The sequence below is a fragment of the Mus pahari genome, chromosome 14 (genome assembly GCF_900095145.1).
Source record: "Mus pahari chromosome 14, PAHARI_EIJ_v1.1, whole genome shotgun sequence".
NCBI lineage: Eukaryota > Metazoa > Chordata > Mammalia > Rodentia > Muridae > Mus > Mus pahari.
Window position 1 is genome coordinate 27,964,682 of NC_034603.1, and position 11,353 is coordinate 27,976,034.

Below are 11,353 nucleotides of genomic sequence, written 5' to 3' on the forward strand. Positions count from 1 at the left end.
CGTTGATGGATTTCCTTATATTAAACCATCCCTGCATCCCTGGGATGAAGCCTACTTGGTCATGATGGATGATCATTTTGATGTGTTCTTGGATTCAGTTTGCGAGGATTTTATTGAGTATTTTTGCATCGATATTCATAAGGGAAATTGGTCTGAAGTTCTCTTTCTTTGTTGGATCTTTCTTTGTGTGGTTTAGATATCAGAGTAATTGTGGCTTCATAGAATGAATTGGGTAGAGTACCTTCGAAACAGGAACTCTTAATTCACCATTGAAGAGGATTCACTGTTGTTGAGGAAGCAAACTGATACATCCCCGTTGAAACCAGTGTAAAGATGTCTCAAAAAATAAAAATAAAACCAGAACTAGCTGGGCAGTGGTGGCACATGCCTTTAATCCCAGCACTTGGGAGGCAGAGGCAGGTGTATTTCTGAGTTCAAGGACAGCCTGGTCTACAGAGTGAGTTCCAGGACAGCCAGGGCTACACAGAGAAACCCTGTCTCGAAAAACAAAAAACCAAACCAACCAACCAAACAAACAAAAACCAAAAAAGAAAACCCCAGAACTAGCACATGACCCAACTAGTCTACTCCTGGGTATACACCCACCAAACCACACCCACCCTAGAGATATGTGCACCACTGTGTTAATTACTGTTTAATTCACTATGGCAAAAATTGGAATCAACAGAGGAACCAATAATGAAACATATATATGTATATATACATATGTATACATATATACATATATAATGGAATATAATATATCATGTATCATATATAATGGAATATTGCTCAGCTCTAAAGAAAAGTGAAATAAAAATTTGCAAGAAAATAGATGGACTTAAAATGTATAATATCCAGTGAGGTCACACAGCCTCAGAAAGAAAAAACCCCATGTCCTCTCTCATATGGTGAATCTAGCAAATACTATATATATGCATGCAAACAAGTGTACCTGCTGGTACAGTGTGGCATGGAGAAGAGAGAATGAGAAAGGCTGAACACTATGGGGAAGGAGGATTGAATGCAGGGAAAGAATTCGACCTAGGAGAGAGAATATAAATCTGTTTTTCTAGTCCTAACTCCGTCATAAGATTTCTTCTTTTGGTTTTGGTGGTGGATAAATAAACACCTAAAGTATATTTGATAGTGAAAGATAAAGTTCACTGAGAAGTCCCGCAGCTTCCCTAGCTAGGATTATTACCGCTGAGATGAAACACTGGGGCCAGAACCAAGCTGGGGAGGATAGGGTTTGTCTGGCTTACACATCTTAAATTACAGCCCTCTGAGAGAAACCAAGGCAGGAACTCCAGCAGGGCAGGAAGCTGGAGGCAGAGACCACTGAGGGGTGCTGCTCACAGGCTCCCCACCCCACCCCACTCCCCAAAGGCTTGCTCATCCTGCTTTCTTTTTTTATTTTATTTTTTTCATCCCCCTGGTCAGGGGTGGCCCCACCCACTTTAATCTCCAATTAAGAAGCTGCCCCACAGACTTGCCTAGAGTCAGATCTCCCTCCCCCCCCATCCCCCACCCCCCAGACAGGGTTTCTCTGTATANCCCTGGCTGTCCTGGAACTCACTTTCACTTTGTAGACCAGGCTGGCCTCAAACCTCGAATTTAGAAATCCGCCTGCGAGTGCTGGGATTAAAGGCGTGCGCCACCACACCCAGCGCCTTAGAGTCAGATCTTCCGAATTTTCTCAACTGAGGTTACCTCCTTTCCGGTGATCCTAGCTGTGTCCAGTTGACACAAACCAGCCAGCACAGCTTCCAACCTGAGTACCTATTCAGCTGTGAGTTGTTTAAACCCAGGGTCTGGGTAATTTGGGTATGTGGTGTTCTGATTTTTTGTAAGTTATTTTATTTTATTTATTTTATTTTTTTTATTTTTTTATTTTTTTATTTTTATTTTTTTTTTATTTTTATTTTTTTTTTCTTGTAAGTTATTTTAACAATAACGTTTAAAACCCTTTAAAAGATTTTTTTTTTCAGACCATAGTTACCACAAGTGCCTGACAGGGAGGAAGTCAGAGCCAGAGATGAGGGATGCGGAGCCACTTCACACGCTCTTCTAAAAATGTCAAACTCAGGGCCAGTGGGATGCTGCTGTGGGTAAAGGCGCCTGCTACCAAGCATGGAGGTTTGCTTGGTCCCTGTCACTCGCGTGGTAGAAGGAGAGAACTGATTCCCATGGGCTGTCCTCTGATCTACACACACACACACACACACACACACACACACACACACTAAATAAATAAATGAATACAAAATTTTAAACTCAGATTTAAATTTAAGTATCTTATATACATTCATTGAACTGCCTGTTAGCAAATAGACCCAAGGAATCAGGATGCAAATTTGAAGCCAGAAGGCAGCACCCAATGGCTCCGGGGCTCTCTGCCCTGCAGGTGCAATCTCTGACTGGATTTTACCTGTTTTTGAGCTTTATCTGTAAAGTGGTGTCTTTAGTCAGGGTTTCTATTCCTGCACAAACATCATGACCAAGAAGCAAGTTGGGGAGGGAAGGGTTGATTCAGCCTATACTTCCACATTGCTGTTCAGCACCAAGGAAGTCAGGACAAGGTCTGCTCCCCGGCCAAACAGGGAGGTGTTCTGGAAGTCCCTGAGCTGGCCGGTGGAGGAAAGGATCTGTGATGGTAAATTCTGGTCAAATGGGCTAAACAGGAAGAATCTTAGAAAATTAACAGAACTCTGCTGTGTCAGATCTGAAATGTCCCTAAAAGCCCACGTGCTGAAAGTTCAATCCCAAGCCTGGGGCACGACCAGGAGATGGCGGAACCTTTAAGAGGTGTGGCCTAGTGGGTGGAAATGAGGTCACTGGGAATGTGCCTTTGGTCCCCGCCTTTCTGTTCCCCTGTAGTGCTTAGGGAGGAGTGGCATCTTTGCTATACCTTTGGTGTGAGCCAGCCTAATGTCTCCATCTTTAATTTATTTATTTAGTGTATATTTATATGTTATATATGTGTGTATGCATACATGTATGTTTGAATGCATGTATATTCATGTCTGCTCATGCTGTGGCTCCTGCATGGAGATCAGAGGTCAGAGAACGATCTCGGGCTGCAGTTTTTACCTTCCACCTTGTTTGAGACAGGGTCTTTTATTTTCCAATGCTTGCTGGCCTATAAGCCTCTGGGAGTTCTCCCTGTAGGAACACTGGCTTTTGCATGGGCTCTGGGGATTTGAACATATATCCTTGTGATTGGTTTCACCCACTGAGCCATCTCCCCAGCCTTAACAAGCATTAGTTCCAGCTGTTCATACATTCGGTTGGTTCTGTTCTTGCTCATGAATACCAAGCCTGGGAACGCAGCTTCTAACAACTGCAGCTCGCTTGTCTGCTGATCGTCTTACTTCCTCCACACGTGGGAACTGTCCCAGCCACTTAGCACTACAACTAGCAGGTGGCATGTGGTGGCAGAAGGGAGGACCCAGAAGGAGCCACTACAGATCAGCTTCAGTGATGAGTCCCCATGGCACATGGGAACAGGATTGTGTCCTTTGAGTAGAGCCCCAATGGTCTCTCTTGGGCAATGGCTATAGGCCTCCACTGCAGCTCTCTGCAGACAGATTTGAGTCAGATTCCATGTCCAGCAATCGAGGATTAGAATTCCTGAGATGTGCCAAGTGCAAGCATGTGTGTTTGGGGTGAGGGTGGGGGTGCTTGCCTCCACATTTAGCATGCCACCAAGGAAGCAACCAAGTGTGCTGGAGCATGTAGACACAGTTCAGCCCCTTATGTCCAAGGGAGTGTCATTCTCCTATATAATCTTTGGCTGGTAGTGGCAGTGGCAGCAGCTAAGAACTAGTTCAGAATGCAAATGTTCAGGCTCAGTCAGGATGTGAAGTTGGACAAGTGGGACTCAGCACCACACGGTTTAATAAGCTCCGGGGGATTAAGATGCGTGTCTCAAGTATGCAAGCCTAGAAGTGGAGATTGTAATCAGTCAGTCCCAGATTCAGAGATCATGCTCAGAAGGTTCAGGCCTGTGCACCAAGATTACAGCTGAGTGAGAGGAACTTAAGTAAGAGTAGGAAGCAGGGAATAGGAAAATAGAGGCTCTAATTGGGGTTGGGGGAAGGAAGTCAATTCAAGATTTTATATATATATACACACACACATTGTGTGTGTGTGTGTGTGTGTGTGTGTGTGTGTGTGTGTGTAGTTTAAATGAAGTTAAGCCACTGTAGAAAAAATTTCATTAAGTAACACCTGTCAATTAAAAAAGTCCATGGCCAATGAGCTGAGGCAGGAAATAGGAGGTGGGACACTGGCAGGAAGAGAAAGGATTCAGGGAAATAGTGAGAAAATAATGAGAGATCGGAGCTAGAATAAGAGAGATGTTGAGGAAGACTCCAAGGAAGAAACAGCCTGGACTGAAGGAGAGGCTAACCCTAACCCTAACACTAACACTAACAGTAATTCCTGACCCTGACCTTGACTCTAAACTCTAACCCTAACCCCTGACCATGAAGGAGAGGTAACTTACTATGTGGAAAACATAGAATAGGTTGAATAGGTTAAATATGTCGCAAGCTAGTCAGGGAATAGCCTAAGCTTGTGGCCTAGGCATTTGTTAATAAATAATTAGTCTCAGAGCCATCATTCCTGGAGCAGGAGCTGGGAAGGAACAAATGGATTATTATTATTTTTTACAAGCCACTTGAACTGACAATGCTTCCCCCTAAGAGCCATAGACGATCTAACAAATACCCCAGCACCACGAGTGAGAAGCCCCCTCTCAAGTTGTTGGCTGGAGGAATTTAAGAGATTCCCCCAAACAATGTAAGCTTGCAGTAGGTCATCTCTCTGAGGTTGAAGGTGACTCCCTATGACTGAAACACCATGAACTTAGGACAGAGGACTTGGAGGAGCTGAGCTGGATCTTACTGAGAGCCTCCTCCTGGAGGACCAGCTTCCTCGGTCTTGGAAGTGCTACGGAAGCTGCTAAAGCAAGCAATGGTCCTGCCCAGCTGTGATGCCTTCAACCATAGCAACGACCAACTAGGCAATACTGCATTAGTGGCTCTTGTATCTTGGCAGAAACCAACAGCTGTCTAATTGGATTTAAAGCTTGCTCAACAGGAGGGAAATCACGCATGCTGCTATAAACCCAGCGCCAACTACCCCAGGGTAGTGAGGTCATAGACCTTAGAGAAGAACCTACTAATACCACCTGATTAAACCAGCCTAACTCCTAACCGTATTCTAAATAGTTATCCACAGGTGAGTGTGGCTACCAGCCTCACCATAGAACCTTCTCTTTGAAGCAGATGAGCTGATAGACATTATGACAACTGGTCAAAATGCAGAGAACAATGGACCATGGTGTACCCAGCGCCCCCCACCCCCGTAGATACATCTCCAACACTACTCCTGCACCAGAGGCTCACGGAGCATTGTAGATGAGGGCAAAGGAAGAGTGTAAGAACCTGAAGGCCAGGAGTCGGGCTGTGAGATTGTTATCTCCTAGAAATAACACAGAAGCTTCACCTACAATTACTCAACCATACAGCTGCCTAGACAAGACCTACGCAAGCACAGTGCCAACAGACACGCTAACATGGAAGGGCAGAATCTCACAGGGCACCACCGTAGACAAAGGACTGCAGGCAAGTAAGGAATGCTGAGAAGGAAGAAATCATTTTTCCCAGGGATGAGCCCCCTAACTGGTTGTTCAATACCATGTGGCCAGTCCTGAAATCATGTACATGCAGGCAACACTGAATGAACTCTGGAAGCTGTGTTGATATTTATGTGTATGTATATATGTAGCAATAAGAAGTAAAGAAAAGGAGGCCAGGAATGAATGCATCAGTTGTTTGTTTGTTTTTGTTTTGTTTTGTTTTCCCGAGCTTTTCAAGACAGGGTTTCTCTATGTAGCCCTGACTGTCCTGGAACTCACTCTGTAGACCAGGCTGGCCTTGAACTCAGAAATCCACCTGCCTCAACCTCCCAAGTGCTGGGGTTAAAGGCGTGCACCACCACTACCCAGCATAACAGTTTTTTTTTAAATCAATACTGATTTGAATAGAGAGGGGATTCTTTAATTAATATTGATTTGCACTGGGAACCATTTATTCCCAAGGCGTTAATAATAAAAGCTGCCAAAGTGACACTGCAATCAGAAGCAAGTTTAAAAACGGAGCAGTGATCGGTGCTGTTTGCTTCCCAGCCTGGGAAAGCAACAAGCCAGATGGGGAAAACTGAAGTAGTGACTCCCGCTCTGAACCCAGCCTGGGCGTCTAGAACAAAGCCTTGTTTGGGCTACTGTGCAAGCAAGGCCATCTTGGTGAGCATTTCAGTCCTTCCTTCTTGTCTTCCTTGGTTCTGGTCCCCAGGGTTCCAGAAGCAGAGGCCTGCTCCCAGCACCCACTCTGGCTCCCCATTTTCCCTCTCCTTTGGCCTGGTTTTGCCAAACTGGGTCAGGCTGGATGAGGACAGGAGAGCTGTTTGAATTGGCTGCTTTGCTGTGCCGAGCGGTAGACGCTGGCTTAATCTCCAAAATACAATTTAACATACATCTTGACATTTGGACTAAGGTAAAAGGGCTTTATTCAAAAGCAAATGGTCTGTGTGTGAAGCTGAGGAGCAGGTAGAGGCAGGCATTGTTCCAGAACGATTGTCCTGATTACAGAGAAACTCTAATTTTGCAGCAGGATAACTCAAACCTTTAGAAAGAATTGCTTCTGTCTTTTTAAAATGCTGAGATGTTGGGAGTTCACTTATTCACTGATAGAACAGACCAGATCAGCTCCTGAATGTCATAACTCTCAGACCTACATGCCCCAATACCCCAGGAGGGCAAGGGGAAGGAGTGGGGCTAGAGAGATGGTTCAGTGGTTGAGAACACTTATTGATCTCCCAGAGTACCAGGGTTCGGTTCCCAACACCCATGTCAGGTGGCTCACAACCACCTATAACTATAGCTCCAGGGCATTCAGTGCTTCTGACCTCTGTGGGAACCTGCGCTCACATGCACATAACTACAGGAACACATATGCACATCATATAAATAGTAAAAATAAATCCATAAAGGGGAGAAATAAAAGGGAAATGAGGGGTAGCAAAGCAGTCCTTTAAGGAGAGAGAGAGAGAGAGAGAGAGAGAGAGAGAGAGAGAGAGAGAAGAGGGCAAAGAAATGGCTGAAATGGCCCAGCTAGAAAGGAATGAGAAGCTGGGGGAAGGGAGGCCATGAGCTGGGGAAGGTTAGGGGTGGTGTTGGTGTTGGGGAGAATCTCTGAGCAGAGCCACGGTTACTGAGTGAGCCTGGAGGTCAGCGTGCACTTTGGAGTATTAATAGGCATCACAGCTAGCCATTTGTTCCAAGTTTCTTTTGGACCTGACAGCCATGTCCTTCAGGAATGACAGTCCCTTTCCAGTGCTCCTTTAAAATCCAGTTCCTATCAGAGCTGATCCTGAGTACTGCCCATCTTCTTCGTATTGCTATTTGCAAGGTATATCTGCAATGGAAGAATTGATCCTGTGCTGTTTAGTGCTAAACACTTAGGGACGAAGAATCGTGGCCACAGAGTATACAATCCGCAGACAACTCTGGATTCAGAGACGCCAGAGAGTGATTAGAAAGGGCACTGGATAAAGCATTCAATATTACTTGAGCACCGAGAGCAGGGGCCGGAGTGTTAGATCCAGACATACCTAGAGTAGTTGTAAAAAGTAACGTTTGGGGTCCCTGCTCCCTAGGGATCCAGATCAGGCATGTGCACAGTGACTGGAGTCTCTGGTCCTTCTTTTTTGTTTGTGACAGGGTCTCACTGTGTTGCCTTAGCTGGCTTGGAACTGGATGTGTAGACCAGGCTGACCTTGAACTCACAGAGATCCCCCAGTCTCTGCCTCCCAGGTACTAGAATTAAAGCCACGAATCTCCATGACTGTGGTTTCTGGAGCCCTTGTATCCATAAGTACCTAGAGCAGATACTATGACTCAATTCCTGGAGTCTTTGTCCCTAAGTACCTGGAACAGGTGTAGGAGCAGCACCTGGAGTCCCTGGTCCCAAGGTACCCGTGAAAGAGTACATAGAGCCCCTGATCCCCAAGTACCTGGGCCATGTGTACGGAGCTGTGCCTGTATTCCTAAGGTCCTTGAGTGGCTTCGCGGAGCACTGCCTAGAGTCCACGCTCTCTAATTTCTTGTAGCATCTGTGTGCCACCTCCCTTTAAATAGGTGGGTTACTTTACCTCCTGAAGCCTGTGTGATAAAAGTTTTTCTTTCTCTTAGAAAGGACTTGTATTTTGTGGGAGCGTTTTGCCTGTGTGCACGCGTATTTTCTGTGTCCCTCGCATCCAAAAGAGGGCATCAGATCCCCCCCCCCCGAAACTGGAGTTACAGATGGTTGTGAGCAACCACGTGGGTGCTGGCAGCTGAACCTGGGTTCTCTGTATGAGCAGCCAAAGTACTTAACCGCTGAGCTACCTCTTCAACCCTGTGTTGTGCTAGATTCTAATTTAGTGGAGCGTTTCTGGGGTTAACTGCCTCTTGGGGGCTGCGGGCTTACAGGCAGAAGTTCCTGACAGGTGAAACTACTAGGTCACCTCGATGAAGATGTGACCTTTCTTCTTTAGAAAAGACGGATCATCCATAGCCAACGGCATTCTTGGCCATTGCAGGGAGGGCCACTCTGCCTGGGTCGCCTCATTCAATAGCCCGGGCTGGCCTCAAGTTTGCCCTCCTTGTACAGTAGCTTCCCAAGTACTGTGATTGCAGGCTTGATCCACAACACCCATCTGTCTGTTTTGCCTCACCCTTCCCTGGATATTCTGACCCTTGGGGCCTTGCCGGGACTTTCTGCTTGGGGACCTGGCCTTGAGTAGCTGTGGCTTAAGTGGTGGCAACCCTGTACTGCACAGATTCTACAGTGGCTGGCCAGGCTCAGGAGAGATCCAGCCTCGGGTCTTCCATTGAGGCTGGCAGCAGTGGCGGGAGGTGCACAGAGGGAGGAGCCCCTCTGGATTCTGTTCTTTGGTTTATCACTCCATTGTCTGTCTTTTGTTGGGGTTTTCCTCTCTCCTGCTCAACAGCAGCCCTCTGAAGACCAGTTCCACACATGCCTGGCTGGCTAATTAAGTGTTCTCTTCCAGGGAACCTTGGTAATCGTGTTTGAATAAGAACCCCAACCTTCTGCCCAGTTGTGTCCAGGAGCAGGTTATTAAAGTGTATTTGGATAGAGGCCTTGTTTTTATAGCTGCATTATAGAAAAAAAAGGAGCCTCGTGTGCCTGCTGACTTGGAGTCCCTACCCAGGGATGGCTAACAGCTGTCTAGTGCTTTGGCCTTGCTTTGACAGGCCACATCTCTGCAGAAGGAGCTGTGTCAGAGTCTCTGGGTAGCCAAACAGGAATAGAGAGGTGCCAAAGGTAGGCAAATGTCCCTGCCCTATTACTCAGGCCTAACCCATTTAGCACAAATGTCCCCATGCTTCCGGGGGGAAGACAGAGTGTGGGGAGAGACGTGTTGCACAGTGTGGTCCTAATGAAGTGATGACTTAAGACAGAGCCACACCTAAGAGCAGAGGCTCACTGACATGCTGAAAGCCTTCATCTTCAACCCAAGGATGCTCCCCAAGCCCGAATATTCCTTTTCCTTCAGAGAAAGGAGAGGCCAACCCAGAAGCCAGCAGCGGCTGCAGGGTCCTCTTTCCCAGCAACATCCACAGGCAGGACTCCATCTGGCTGTGCTGTCTCCTCCATCAGAAAAATCTGGAGTCATAGCCATGTCGAGACATAGACACCAAGAGTCGAACACTTACACCAATGCAGGTCACTAGCATGTGCTGGGCAGAAGCCAGTGCCCAGCTGCTATAAGCTGTCACGTGACCAGCACTGGGTCACTGCTATCTGACCCACCAGACCCCAGGCTTCCACTGGAGAGCCAGCATAACTGCTCACACATGTCTATGTCTGTATACCTACACAGAGACAGGCAAGAATACAGACACACACATGTACACACATCCTGTCCCTGTAGCATTATTGTGGGAATTGTGGGAAAATGTTCCTGTCCAGCGCCATTACCTCCCATGTTCTAGGAGGCCCACCTCTTTGAGGAGGAGCAAGGACATTTGTAAAACTCAGTGAGTGACATAGACAAGATCCGAATCTCCTGAAGTCACCCTCCACAGTTGCCTGGCCTCTCTCCCTGGCCCTTCTACCAGTTCCCTCCATTGAGAAAATGTGGCTGAGACCCTCACTTCTGGGAAAGTGGACTTACACAAAAAGCTATCCCCCTGCCTAAGGCAGTCGGGGCCACAGCAAGGGAAGAGGTATGCTAGGGATGGCCTTCCTCCCCAGGCAGCGCTGAGCACCCTGGCAGAGACTGGCATGGGCCAGAAAAGAGCATTTGGAGAGTTTGGACAGCTGTGGCTGTTTGCACTGTGGGGAGCCGACAGCAGACACGACCCAACCCACGACTTGCACCTGCGGGCGACTGTTTGGGAAGCAGTACTTTCCACTGCCTGTTCCAGAACGTCCCAGACAGAGGCAGCAAAGACTAACCTTGTGCAGAATCGACTTCAACACCTGTTCTACCTGCTGTTGCTAGCAACACACCCTACTGAGGGTGCCTGTGGAGAGTCCCTTTGCTGTGCTGTGGCTCCTGCATGCCAGCACTGGGACAGGTACAAAGGGTTGGCTTGTTTGCCCCACCATGACTAGATCCAGCCGGAAGTCTCGCCTGCCACCCCGCCTCCACCCAGGTGTTTTCTAAGGCTCCTGGTGCATTGCCACTCAGAACCCTGGCCTGGGTGAGTGTGAGGTTCTCTACAGGGTGACCCCTCACTCACTACTCCCTGGTTCTCAGGAGGAGGGTCCCAAGGGAACCAGGGAGAGGTTGATGTTCTTTTTCTTCGTTTGGTTAGTTTGTGTCACTCAGCACTGTCATGATACAAATACCAGAGCTACCGAGGGATTTCTGGTGCCAGAGGTCTCAGCTTGTGACCCACAGCTGTTCAGCCTGCGTCTAGGTAGCATATCCTAACGGGAGCACTGGGCCAAGGCTGCTCAGCTCAGGCCTGCACAGGCAAACAAGAAGAGACCAGAGTCCCACAGTACACCATGACTGGAGACACCGTCTGCTAAAGTTCCCACCGCCTCCCAGGAGGGCCAGGCTGAGGATCAAGCCTTCGTAGACCATTTGAGACATAAACTATGCCTTCTGAGTTATTTTTAGGTCCAGGTCTGTAGTATAGAGTCTGCTCACATCACTATGGAACAGGTCTCCAGGATTTCATCTTGCAGATCTGAACTCTGGACTCATTAAACATTCTCCATCTCCCCCTGGGCCTTGGCAACCACCGTACTGTTTTCTGACCCTATGA